The sequence below is a fragment of the Agelaius tricolor genome, unplaced genomic scaffold, assembly GCF_023055355.1.
Source record: "Agelaius tricolor isolate 1412-34295 unplaced genomic scaffold, bAgeTri1.0.p SCAF_33, whole genome shotgun sequence".
In the NCBI taxonomy this organism is placed as follows: domain Eukaryota; kingdom Metazoa; phylum Chordata; class Aves; order Passeriformes; family Icteridae; genus Agelaius; species Agelaius tricolor.
The window spans coordinates 5,985,886-5,998,729 of NW_027269293.1; the positions used below are offsets into that span (position 1 = coordinate 5,985,886).

Genomic DNA, 12,844 nt, shown 5'->3' on the forward strand with positions numbered 1-12,844 from the left:
TGGCAGTGATGACAGGTGGGGACAAGCAAGGCAAAGGTGTCTCTGGTGCTGGGCAAACCTGCGCCTCTGTCCCTGCAGGCTGTTGGCATCCTCTGGCTGCCCCACCTGGCTGGCCCCTTCCTTTGCTGACAGCTCTGCCTCCTGCCTGCCTCTGCCTGCCCACACAAAGCCTTGGGCTGCTCCAGGCTCCTGCTGGGGGACGTGCTGCACCACAGCCCTGCCCTGGCAGGGAAATTCCCTTCTCCTGGTGTCCACTTGGGGCCTCCCCAGCTGCCCTTGGTGCTATTATGTCTTCTTCAGGCTCATTCCCACAAGGAAGAAAAGCTCTAGCCTCTCTGAAACCACCCTCCAATCCCACCCAGGCTACTCCTGTTCTGTCCTCAGTATCCACACCATTGACCCCAGAGCCCTCAGCCTCTTCCTGCTAGTTTAGTGATGAGGCCTCCAAACGCCATCTTGGGAGATTTTTGGGTCCTCTCCAAGGTCTGTAAAAATGGAAAAAAGCAGTCAAAGTTATTTTCTCCCAAACCTTGCAGTGACAGAACAAGGGTCAATATCTTTAAACTGGATGAGGGTGGATTTACATTTATTAGAAGGAGGAATATTTTACAATGATGAGAGTGCCACAAAACTGTAACTGTTTTTGGGATTCCAATTCCCCATCCCAGGAATTGTCCAAGAGCAGGAGCTTTGTGCAACCTGACCCAGTGAAACCTTCTCATCCTCAAGAACAGAATTCCTGTAATGTGGGTTCTCTGATGTGCTGGGCGGCCTCACAACGCTTCTGGCCAGAATGTCTGCTGAGAGCAGCCAGGCTGCTGCAGGGGCAGTGACCTCACAGCCATCACCATGGAAGCCCTGTCCCCTGGGCCTGGCTCTGCCCTTTCCTCTGCCCCTGCCTTGGCTCTGCTGGCATGAAGAGTTTTGTCATTGATATCTTGTCCCCAAGGTGCTGGGGCCAATGGCTTCCCAGTCAGCCTCCTGGGGCAGAAGTGGCTTTTCAGAGCCCAGCCAGGAATGAGCCCTGAGGCAGCAGCTCTGCAGTGGTGGCCACCAGGCTGGCCGGGCTGCCAAGGGAGGCTTCTGGCCATGGCCTGCAAGCAGCTGCTGCTGCCAAGATGCCTTTGGTGCCTCAGGCTCTCCCTGGCACAGCTCCCAGCACGGCACTCTGCCCTTGTGCCCGAGGCCTTCCCTGTGCTGGGGCTGGCCTGGGGCTTTTCCTGCAGCGGGACCTGCCCTGCTGATGGCACAGGAAAGGCAGCTCCTGCTGGAGCAGGAGGCTCTGCCTGCAATGGGCTCCAACAACTCCAGCAAGGCCCTCTTGACTTCAATATTGCTTCCTAGAGCACTATGTTGTAATAATTGTTATAGCTCCTGTACTGTAGAGTAAATAACTCTGGTTAAGATCTTTCTATCTGATCATGATCAGAATCAATCAGAGCTCTATTTATATAAATTTATCTGGTATACCATCATTAATCCTGTGGGAGAAATTGGGTTAAAGTTTTATCCACCTGTCCAATCTTTTACACATAAACCTTTGACAAATTCTGGGGCTGGGATTGGATCCAGCTGCTCCCAGTCTCCTCTCTTAGAAGGAATTTTTGAAGTCTAGGGGCCCTGCAGGGGTTTGAGGATCCATGGTGTCTGTTGGGTGTCATTTCTCCATCTCATGACTCAGAAGGAGTTTCTCCAATAAAAAAACAAAGCTTTTGCCTGAAGCTCCCACTGTGCCCATGACAGGAACCCCTGTGAGTGTCAGGGACATCCCAGCCCTTTGGCAGCCTGGGGACTCCTGGGATGGGAGCCCCCAAGAGTGCCTGTGACAGATCGGTGCCTTTGCAGCCCAAGATGCCCTGGGATGTCACCATGGAATGGCTGTGACTGCCTCTGACCACAGGGCTCTTTACCATCCCCAGAAAGCCCTGGGAGGTCTCCATGGAGCCCCAGTCTCTGCGTGTGACATTCCAGCTCTGGAACAGACTGGAGACTCTTGGAAAGTCCCCATGGAACCCCTCGGAGGGCCTGTGACAAATCTGATCACTAGCAGGCAACCATCACCAGGACCCTGTTGTTACAGTCTGTTTCCATGGCAACCATCAGCAGACCCCCTGTTGCTATGGTCAGTTTCCATGGCAACCATCACCAAACACCTGTTGCTATGGTCAGTTTCCATGGCAACCATCACCAGGACCCTGTTGCTATGCTCAGTTTCCATGGCAACCATCACCAGCCCCCTGTTGCTATGGTCAGTTTCCATGGCAACCATCACCAGCCCCCTGTTGCTATGGTCAGTCCCTTGGCAGCTCCATGGAGACCCCATGCCAGGGGGTGGTTGCCATGGACACCAGCTCAGGCCTGCAGCCAGAGCCTGTTGCCATGGCAACCATTGGCAGCCCCATCCCCAGGCTCATGGGATCCCAGAGCCACAGAATTGGCTGAGCTGGGAGGGACCCATCAGGATCCTCAAGTCCAACTGCTGGCCCTGCACAGGACACCCCAACAATGCCAGCCTGGGCCTGGCAGCACTGGCCAAACGCTGCTGGAGCTCAGAGAGCCCTGGAGCTGGGACCCTTCCCTGGGGAGCCTGGCCAGGGCCCCAGCAGCCTCTGGCCAAAAACCTTTTCCTGACATCCAACCTGAGCCTGCCCCAACTCAGCTGCAGCCGTCCCCTCCACTCCTGTCCCTGGGCACCAGAGGGAAGAGGTTCCCACAGCCCCAGCCAGGGACCCGCTCCCAAGGCTGCTGCCATGGCCACCAGGGCTGGCACCAGCTGGGATGGTCGGTTTCCACGGGCTGGGCTTCAGGAATGGGATTCCCCAATTTCCTGCTCCTGCTAAAACCGCCCTGCCCTCACTGCCCTCCCGCCTCCCATGGAAAGCACAAAAGGCAAAGATCCCGGGCTGGGATAAGAACAATTTTTTGGGAACAACAACGAGATAAGGAACAAACAGGAACAGAAAAAATATTGGTAACAGAAGGGATAAGAAAAACTATTTGCAGAGAAAACTACAACATCAACAACTGGCTCTCCCTGGCCACATATTTCCCCCTGCCTGGAGAGGACACCCTTCTCCTCAGGGAGAGAGAGAGTCCCTTTCCTGCCCCTGGAAATGACCTGAGGTGGGAGTGAATGTAATGACAGGGCCTTGGCCAGACCCTCATGTTTTTCAATGCCACATTGTGTCACTGGAGGGGCAGGACAAGGGACAGGTGTCTTCCCAGCATGGATCACAGGGAACATGGATCACCAGGGCTCTTCCCAATGAGGGCTCTCCCATGGGGGTTGAAACTGGAGTGGTGCATGAAGCTGTTCCTGCAATCAGGGCATTGGCAAGCCTTCCCTTACTGGTGCCTTTGCTGGTGTCTGGTCAAGTGAGAGCTTCGGGTGAAGCTCTTCTCACACTGGGGACACTCACAGGGCCTCTCCCCGGGGTGGATGCGCTGGTGGGTGACAAGGTGGGAGTTGCGCTTGAAGCCCTTCCCGCAGTCAGGGCAGCGAAAGGGCCTCTCATCCGTGTGAATCCACTCATGCAGGAGGAGATGGGAGCTGGTCTGAAACCTCTTCCCACACTGGGTGCACCCGTAGGGCCTCTCCCCTGTGTGGATCATTTGGTGGATGATCAGTTTGGACCTCTGACTGAAGGTCATCCTGTGGAAGGGGCTAACAGCGGGCCTGTTAGCTAAAGGAGCAAGAAGAAACTGAGAAGTAAGAAGAAACTGATAAGGAGCTCTCTCCAAGGCTGTAACCAAGGAGACCGAGAGAAGAAAGATAGAAGAACTTTGCAGCTGGATGAAACATTTTTAGAAAGTTAATTAAGTCATTATAACTTCTCACCAATAGTATTATGTTGATTTATTGTGGCCAATAGTAAAGATAGAAGAAGGATAAACAATTGGAAAGTGTATAAAAATCAGCCATATTCAATAATAAAGTGTTGCCAACTGAGACTGCTTGTGGTCTCTGCTTTATGTCGTGACCGCCTCGACAGCGACATCATCCCACATTCCCCACATTTGTACGGCCTTTCCCCAGTGTGGATCCTCTGGTGGCAGATCAGGGTGGAGTGCTGGCTAAAGCATATCCCACATTCCCCACACTCATAGGGCCTCTCCCCGGTGTGGATGCGTTGGTGGGTGATGAGGGCAGATGTGGAGAGCTTTGTGGACAGTTGGCTAGCTGAGAAAGGTCATGTCGACATAATACCGTTGGTTAAGCAACAAGGAGACAAGTCTAGGAGTCAGCAGTCAGTGTCCAATAGTGGACAAGGGCATTGTGCCCTTGGTGCAACAACAGGATAGGGAAGAGGATCTTTTGCCAAAAAGATGAAGATAGTTTCAATAGAATAACTACAAGAATGTAGAAGTAGCAACAGAATAACCATAAGAATGCAGAAGTAGGCATAGTTGATTGATAAGTAACTAACCAATAATGAGCTCAGCCTTGCAATATGTATGAGCTTCATTAACACCAATATAAATAAGTGTGACTATCAATAAAGTTTGAGACTTGCTGATCACTCATATTGTGTGCCGCATTTCTCCCGCCGATCCAACAGGCGGAGCTGTAGCTGAAGCTCTTCCCACACTCGTAGGGCCATTCCCCGGTGTGGATCATCTGGTGGCTGATCAGGGTGTTGCTCTGCCTGAAGCTCTTCCCACACTCCAAACACTTGTGGGGCTTCTCCCCATCATGAGCTGCTCCTGGGCCACCAGCTCTGAGCTCTGGCTGAAGCTCTGTCCACCTTCCTGGCTCAGGTTGGGTCTTTCCTCTTCAGAACACCCTGTGCTGGGTTTGGAGCTCCTCGTCCTGCAGGATCTCCAAGGTTTTTCCTCCCCATTGGATTCCTGTGCCCTGGAGTCGCTCAAAACGGCCTCTTCCATGAGGTTCTGCTGTGGGGATTTGTCCTCCCTGCTCTCCATCCTCAGCTCCTTCCCTGGGGGAGGAAGGACAAGGAGAGGATGGGATTTGCCTCCGTGCCAGAGGGAAGGGGAAGGAGATCCCCCCAGTGCATCCCCAGCAGGACGGCGTTGGCAGCAGGGTTGTCCTGCAGCCAGGGTCTGTGCTGGGCTGGGAGATGGAGCAGGAGAGAGGGGGAAAGGGGCACTGACTTCCTCCTCACCTGCCTGGGGCTCCTGGGCCATCTTCCTCTTCCTCGCAGTCTCCTGCTCCATCTGGCCAAAGTGTGGGAATCCTGGTTTGGGGAAAAACAAGGGATCAGCATGTTGGGTTTAATGGTCCCGCTGCCCAAGTGCAGGTGGAGAAGTCACTGCTCCCTCCAGCCTCGGGGAGCCCGGACCCTGCTCATCCCCAGCCTCCCCCATTCCTCCAGGCTGCTGGGGATCCCCTGGCTCCGGCATCGCCCCTCTGCGCTCTCCCCACTCCAGGGCTCCCACGTTCTCCCCCAGCTCTCCCGGAGATCCCCAAACCCAACATCACTCCCCTGCCTGCAGGTACCGGGCAATCACTACGTGGGACACCCCAAGATCCCTCCAGGGCCATTTCCGGCCCAGCTTTGGGGTCCTGCAAGATCCAAACATCCCCTGCCCTGCCAAACCACCCTGCCGGAGACCGCCCAATGCATTTGGGGCGAGCTCCCCGCTCACCTGCGGTTCCGGGGGGCGATGCCGGGGGACCCCGGCCCGAGCGGGGGAACCGCGTGGGGTTGGTGCTGCTCCTCCTCCTGCTCCTGCTCTGTCCCTCCTCTTCCTGCTCCTCCTCCTCCTGCTCCTCCTCCTCCTGCTCCTCCTTTCCTCTCGATCCTCCCTTTCCCTTTCCCTTTCCCTTTCCCTTTCCTCCTCCTCTCTCCCTCCTCTCCCTCCCGCTCCATCTCCGCTCCCAGCCCGGCCCGGGCAGTGCCGGCACCCAAAAGCAGCCGCGCTCTGCCCTGGGGGGGTTCCAAAGCGGCCCCACCCCGTCCGGCACTGGGAGTGATACTGGGAGCGCTGGGAACGATGGTGGGAGCACCGGGCAGGAATTAGGAGCGCTCTTCCTGCCGGTGATGCTCTTACTGGGAGCGCTGGGAACGATGGTGGGAGCAGCGGGCAGGAACTGGGAGCGCTCTCCCTGCCGGTCCCGCTCTTACTGGGAGCGCTGGGAGGGAACTGGGAGCAAACAGCGCCTGGATGGGCTGCAGCCGGCGGGGGGCGGAGCCAGGACAAAAGGCGTGGTTATGCAAATACGGGAGCGATGGCGTGCTGGGATTGGTGGGTGGGAGCAGCACGGGGCTTCCTCGGTCATGTGAGGGCCGGGGGGGCCGGAGCGATGTTGGCGGCGTCTGGTGAGAGGGGAATGGGAATGGGGACCGGGAATGGGGCCAGGGACCGGGAATGGGAACAGGGAATGGGGACAGGGACCGGGAATGGGGATAGGGAATGGGGACAGGGACCGGGATTGCAGACAGGGACCGGGAATGGGGATGGGGACAGGGCCAGGGACCTGAAATGGCCCTGGAAATACGGTACAGGGATCAGGAATACAGGACAGGGACAGGGAATGGGATCCGGACTGGGATGGGAGCAGGATGGGAACGGGATAGGGGGGACATGGGAACGGGCCGGGGAAAGGGGAGTGACTGTGGGAATGGGGCAGCCACTACAGGGGACACGAGGCGTTGGGATGGGGGCACATGGGGACAGTTCCGGGGCAGGGGGTCCTTGATCAGCTGCCCCAGAACCTCCTCCAGGGTCTCCCAGTGCAACACTCATAGGGCCTGGGACATCCCCAGGAGCAGGGCTGGGATGGGCTCTGGTGCCTGGGACATCCCCAGGAGCAGGGCTGGGATGGGCTCTGGTGCCTGGGACATCCCCAGGAGCAGCGGGGCTGGGATGGGCTCTGGTTCCTGGGACATCCCCAAGAACAGGGCTGGGATGGGCTCTGGTGCCTGGGACATCCCCAGGAGCAGGGCTGGGATGGGCTCTGGTGCCTGGGACATCCCCAGGAGCAGGGCTGGGATGGGCTCTGGTGCCTGGGACATCCCCAGGAGCAGGGCTGGGATGGGCTCTGGTGCCTGGGACATCCCCAGCAGCAGCGGGGCTGGCTGTGATGCTCTCCAGTGCCTGGGCCATGCCCAGGAGTGCTGCTGGCTGGGATTTGGGTGGTGCCTGTGCAGTGCCCAGGGCAGGGTCACAGCGGGGCAGCTCTCAGTGTCCCCAGCAGGCCACGCTGTCCAGGGCAGCCGTGCCAGCGCTCACTACGCACACGGGGCAGGCTGGGCTGGACGGGGCTCGGGGCGCAAACGCTGCCCCCGGGGCTGGGCTCTGCCCCTGCCTCTGGGGCCCAGCCCCTGCTGGCAGCGCCTTGGGCAGGGCATGGGGCTGCTGCTGGCCCAGGGGGACAGGCCTTGCCCCCTGCCAGCTGCCCGGGCCCCTCGGGTGCCGGTGCCACAGCCCTGTGCCTCCTGTCCCCGCTACTCCCTGCCACCTCCATTCCCTCCATCACAGCCCCACTCAACCTCTGCACTGTGACCTCTGGAAGGAAAGAAAGAATGAAGGAAAGGAAGTGTTGTCTCTTCACCCTGGCTGGATGCCAGGCACCCACCATGGCTGCTCTCTCACTCCCCTCCAGAGATGGGCAGGAGGGAGAAAAATAGAAAATAGAATGAAGGCTTCATGGCTTGAGTTAAGGACTGGGACAGATCACTCAGCAAATGCCATCATGGGCAAAGCATTTTTGAAATTACAGATATTAATTGAATTTATTTCTATCCAGATCAGGGCAGGATAGTGAGAAGTAAACTAAAGCTTCAAAAACACCTTCTGCCCGATCCTCCCTCCTTCCCAGCTCTGCCTCCTCCCCCAGTGGTGCAGGCAGACAGGCACTGGGGGCTCTGCTCCGTTCATCACCCGTTGTTTCTCCTGCTGCTCAGGGAGAGGAGTCGTTCCCCTGCTGCACCATGGGGTCCCTCCCCGAGATACTTCTCCATGAACTTCTCCAGGGTGAGTTCATCTCACGGACAGCAGCTCTTCACAAACTTCTGCAGCTGCCTCACTCTCCCATGGGCTCACAAGTCCTGCCAGGACCCTGCTCCAGCGTGGGCTCCTCTCTCCACGGCTTTGCAGGTCCCTGCCGGGTCCCTGCTCCAGCACAGGTTTCTCATGGGGTCACAGCCCCTGCTCAGGCACCCCCTGCTCCAGCACGCGCTGCTGCAGGTGCTGCAGGTGCATCTCTGCTCTCCGGGCCCTCCAGGGGCTACAGGGGCCCAGCTGCCTCCCCAGGGGCTGCCCCAGGAAATCTCAGCTCCAGCCCCTGGAGCAGCTCCTGCCCCTCCTCCTGCCCTGCCCTGCCCTGGGGTGTGCAGAGTTGTTCCTCTCACATGTTCTCACCCTGCTCTTCCCTGCTCACAGTTACAACTACACAATCACCCATTTTCTTTTTCTTAAATCTCTTTTCCCGAAGGTGTTACCACCATTTCTAACTGGGCCAGCCTTGGCCGGCGGCTCGTCCATCCTGGAGCCGGCTGGATTTGACTCTGGGACGTGGAGGAGCAGCTGCTTCCAGCAGCCTCTCACAGAAGGTGCTCCTAAAGCCCCTCACCAAAACCTGGCCATGCAAACCTAGTATAAGTATGGCAGGGATTTTATTAATTCTTATTATTTCCATTATCTTTTTTTTTGCTATTAATAGTACAGTTCTTATTATTACTAGTAGTTTTAGTCTTTTTGACTCTATATTAATAGTGGCTAGAGTAGAACTGGAAACAAAGGTTCTTCATTGCAAGTAGAAGTTATAATTTTGGCAGCCTCTTGCCCTGCCCTGTTCTGTGTCATTGCTGTGTGTGAAGCTGCTGCTGCCAGGGCTCCCTATCTGCCTGGTTTGGGAAATTCGATGGCATTGCTCACATGTCAGAAAGAGAGGGCTCCTTCCATTCAAATGGATTGCCTGAGCTCTTCTAGTCCCAGTGTTGGAAGCTTGTTTTCTATCATTGTTGACTTTCTCAGCTTCTGTTACTATTTGTGATTTTATTACAAAATGTTCTCAGATGTGACTTTGCAAGATTCTCTAATCAGATTCAGTTTTGCTCTTGGATTTCTTAATGGTGTGTCAGAGCTGAAGGCAGCATTTTGGGTGGGAAGCCTTCAGTGGGAGCTGGGATTGCCTCAGCAGCAGCTGGTTGTGCAGATGTGAGCAGAGATAACCGAGATGCCATGAACGGAATGTTGTGCCCGGCGGGAGCCCGCAGTGCCCGGCTGGAGGGAGCTGCGCTGGGAGCTGCAGGTTGTGCCGGGGCCGGGCAGTGGCCGGAGCCCCGGCCAGGGGCCGGCGATGGACACTGACCCTGGGCCGGGCAGGGGCTCGGGGCCCTGCGGCGCCGGGCGCTCGGTGCCCGCTCACAGCGGGGCTGTGCGGGAGCCGGAGCAGCGAGAGAGCCCGGGCCGAGCATCAGCCCCGGGGCGGGCGCGGCTGGGAGGGGACCCAGCCCGGGGGTCCCGCAGAGCCTCCCTGCTCCAGAGCCGCAGCTGCGGCAGCACCGGGGGCAGCTGCCGGGACCTTTGGGGCACGGAGGAGCCGCGGGCGGGCGTTCCAAGGGCTCCTTCGGGGCAGGATTTTGTCCCGGTGCGGGGCAATTCCCGGGGCTGGGCGGGCTGGGGCCGCTGCCGAGCGCCGCCGCCTTTGCCCGGAGCCCCCGGGCAGAGCTCTCTGCTCGGGGCTGTGAAAAAACACGTTCACTCTCCTGTGAAGATTTAGAGTTTTAATAAAGGACAAGGGGAGACAAGGATCACGGAGCAAAGGTTATCACGGCCGGGTGCATCTTGGCACTGAACCAAGTCCCCCTGTTATCTTCGGGGATAGCCCTTAAATACCTTTTCCTTACATCAACCTGTTGCATATTCATAGACCCTTATGCATAGTAAACTTTTTCCCAAACTAGTTTCCATATTCCAAGAACTGTTTAGCATCGCTCCTCCTCGGTTCCACCTTTTTAGAGCATGCGTATTCCTTGGTTGTGGTTTTAGTCCTTTTTTATTATCACCTTCAGTTTTGGCCCCGGTCCACACTGCCTTCAGACGGTGAGTGCTGATAGTTGGCACATCTGCAGCAGATGTCCTCATCCCACGTTCATTGGATGTTACCCTATCCAAGCAGGCATTTTAACACAAGCATACTTATATCAGCTATTTCACTACTATGTCTAAGCTTAATTAACAACAGAAATAAAAACTGTATCTTTATAACAAAGTTATTTTAACACCACACATAAAATCCATTTGAATATTTGCGAAAAGCCAATATTGCAATATGTATCTACAACAGGGCCAAGGGCCGGGCGCCCCTTGGCGGCTCCGGCCCGCCAGAATTTTGGGGGTCCCGGTGTTGATGCCGGCAGAGCCCCGGTGCTGGGCCGGGGGGTGCGTGGGACCCTCCCAGGGGGGGTTGGGCTGCCCGGGGCAGGCGCTGCATCCTCAGCCTGGAGCCACGGGGGGATCGCCCGGGACCGGCGGGCTGGGGGCTGGGAGAGCGGAGAGGGCGGCACCGGAGCTGGGGGAGCCTCTGCAGCCTGTGGGGTCGGACACTCCGATAAGGGGGACCCCGGAACGGGGGAATCCCGGCAGCCTGGAGATGTTGGGACCATGGACAAGGGAGACCCTTGGGAACCCTGGGCCCTGAAATGGGGACCACGCAAAGGCGGCACCCCATGAGCCAGAGGGAGCAGGGGGTCCCTGTGCAGGCTAAGAGGAGCAGGAGAGTTCCGCTGCCGGATAAGGGGAGCAGGGGGGTCTCGATGCCGGCAATGGGGGTTCAGGGTCCCGGTGCCGGGGGTCCCACTCCCCCCTGGCCCCCCAGGAGCGCCCCCAGCCCCAGCGCTGGAGCCATCGCGCTGCTCCTCCTCGCTCCCAGGATGATCCCAGTAGAACTCAGTCGCCCAGGAGCTGCTCCCAGGATGATCCCAGTACAGCCCAGTCTTTCCCACTCCTGGCATCCCCCCCAGCCCTCTCTGCTTTCCGACCTGTCCCGGCTCCATCCCCGCCCCTCCCGCGGGCTGCGAGGGCTCCGGGAGCGGGGAAGGAGAGGGAGGGAGGGAGGAAGAGGCGGAGCGGCAGCAGGAAGCAGCAGCAGGAGAGGGGAGGATGAATCGCGGGGCTGTGGCGCTGCCTGACCTCGACCTCGCAGCCCCGGGAGCATCGCCCCCCATCCCGCAAGGGCCCGGGCAGGGGGAGCGCGGCCCAAATATCCTAGGAGTGCCTGGGTTTGGGTTTTTTGGGGGGGATGTTTGGAGCTGGCAGGGCTCCAAAGGCAGATGGCCCTCGGGTGGACATCGGGGGTCCCCGGGAGGTGTTTCTGGGGGGTCCCGGTGTGGGTGACGGCAGAGCCCCGGCGGGGGGCGGGGGCATGCGGGTCCCCCCGCGGTGGGGGTTGGGCTTCCCCGGCCGGGCCCTCTGAGCTCTGCCGGGGCCACGTGGGCAGCTGCGTTCCCCTCTACTCGCTCCCTGAATGGCCTTCAGAGAGTTCCAGACAGAAAAGAAGCACGACTGAGCACCTCCTCCATGTCCTCCTGACTTCTCCTCGGTGGCCGCAGCAGGGGAGGGGGCGGCAGAGGCAGGAAAAGGGACCCCCGGGAGCGGAAGCAAGGAGGAAGCCGAGCCGGGGGTAGGGGGGATGTGTGGAGTATAGATAAGACAGGATACGCGGACGGGGGGGAGGTGAGGGGGGAAAGGCGGAGGGCAGCGTAACCTCTGCTTTAGGAGTAACGGAGGCGAGAGGGACTTTAGCACCTAAGGGCTGATGTGACGTATGCATGTGACATTCCTCTAAGTCCTTATCAATCTCATTAGTATTTGAAGGGGAAGTGTCTGTTACCGACTGCAAGATTTTTTCTCTGTTAAATCTTTCAACGGTTTTAGTTATTATATGGAATAATGGTAAATAATTAGTAACAGAGAAATCCTGGTTTATTTGGCAGATATATATTGTGTTCCCGATCATATCCCAAAATGAATTTTCAATGACTGCTTTCTTATCAGTATCAGGGTATTGCTAAATAATCCAAGTTACAAATTTTTTAAGGTTAGTTTTTGAGAGCTTGCCTTTAGAAAAGGAGAAGTTACTAGCAGATAATATTTCTAAAATAGTTAAATATCTCTCTCTCGGTTTTACTTAGTTTTAATGTACTAAAAATTGTACCCATGTTAATGGATAGCCCTTCCAGCAGAAAAAAAGGAGAAAAAAAAGGAAAAAAAAAAAAAAACAAACTAAAATTTGGGAAAGTGTGGGATCTCAGCACATTGTTCCCGATGTCCAGAGATGCCAAGAGAACCCTTAGGAGTCTCAGAAATCCTAGAATGTTGCCAAGAGTGTTTAGTAGCTTGATTTTGATCCATCCACAGAAGTGACAAGAGTTTGAAGACATGAGAATCACTTTAGAGTGAAGGGTGTAAAAAAGACACATTTAGAGAGTGAAATATAAACTTTAAGGTTTTTGATACAGGGGAGTTATGGAGACAAGATAGAGAGATCAAAGCGTGTCTCGTCCTTCTTCTTTCTTCTTCTTGTCCTCCATCTCCTGTAGTGATGTTAGCACTTGGAGATTAGTTTATAGTGAAAGTGCACTTGCTAACATGAGTGAAAAGTATTAAAAAATAAAAGTAAATATCATGTACGTAGATTTTAGTATAAAAAGACATGACCGCCCCGTGGGTGGTCAGAGTGCCTGTGGCTGCCTTGCAGATCAGACCTCTGTTAAGCAAACAAAAAATTTTGTAAATAAGAAGCAATAAACAATCTGAAGACCGAAAAGCTGAAGAGTCCAGACTCGTCCTTTGAAACACGTGCCACCCAAGAACCACTCTACCCGTGTCGGAGCAGAGACAGACAGCCGAACCCGACAGGAAAGTTTCTTCAAAT

At 56.4% G+C, this 12,844-nt stretch overlaps 2 long non-coding RNA genes across 3 annotated transcripts; one reads left to right on the forward strand and one right to left on the reverse strand.

The window, feature by feature from the left end:
• Positions 1–3,824: 3,824 nt before the first annotated feature.
• On the reverse strand, positions 3,825–5,981 carry LOC139602271 (uncharacterized). Its single transcript, XR_011683149.1, has 3 exons — positions 5,608–5,981; positions 5,124–5,195; positions 3,825–4,937 (listed from the first exon to the last, which is right to left on the reverse strand). It is a non-coding gene; the product is annotated as an uncharacterized lncRNA (long non-coding RNA).
• Positions 5,982–6,241: 260 nt separating this feature from the next.
• Positions 6,242–8,995, forward strand: LOC139602274 (uncharacterized). Of its 2 annotated transcripts, XR_011683153.1 has the most exons (3): positions 6,242–6,281; positions 7,712–7,938; positions 8,399–8,995. It is a non-coding gene; the product is annotated as an uncharacterized lncRNA (long non-coding RNA). The 2 variants fall into 2 exon arrangements; XR_011683152.1 differs by lacking the exon at positions 6,242–6,281 and having other exon boundaries at positions 6,658–7,938.
• Positions 8,996–12,844: the final 3,849 nt, after the last annotated feature.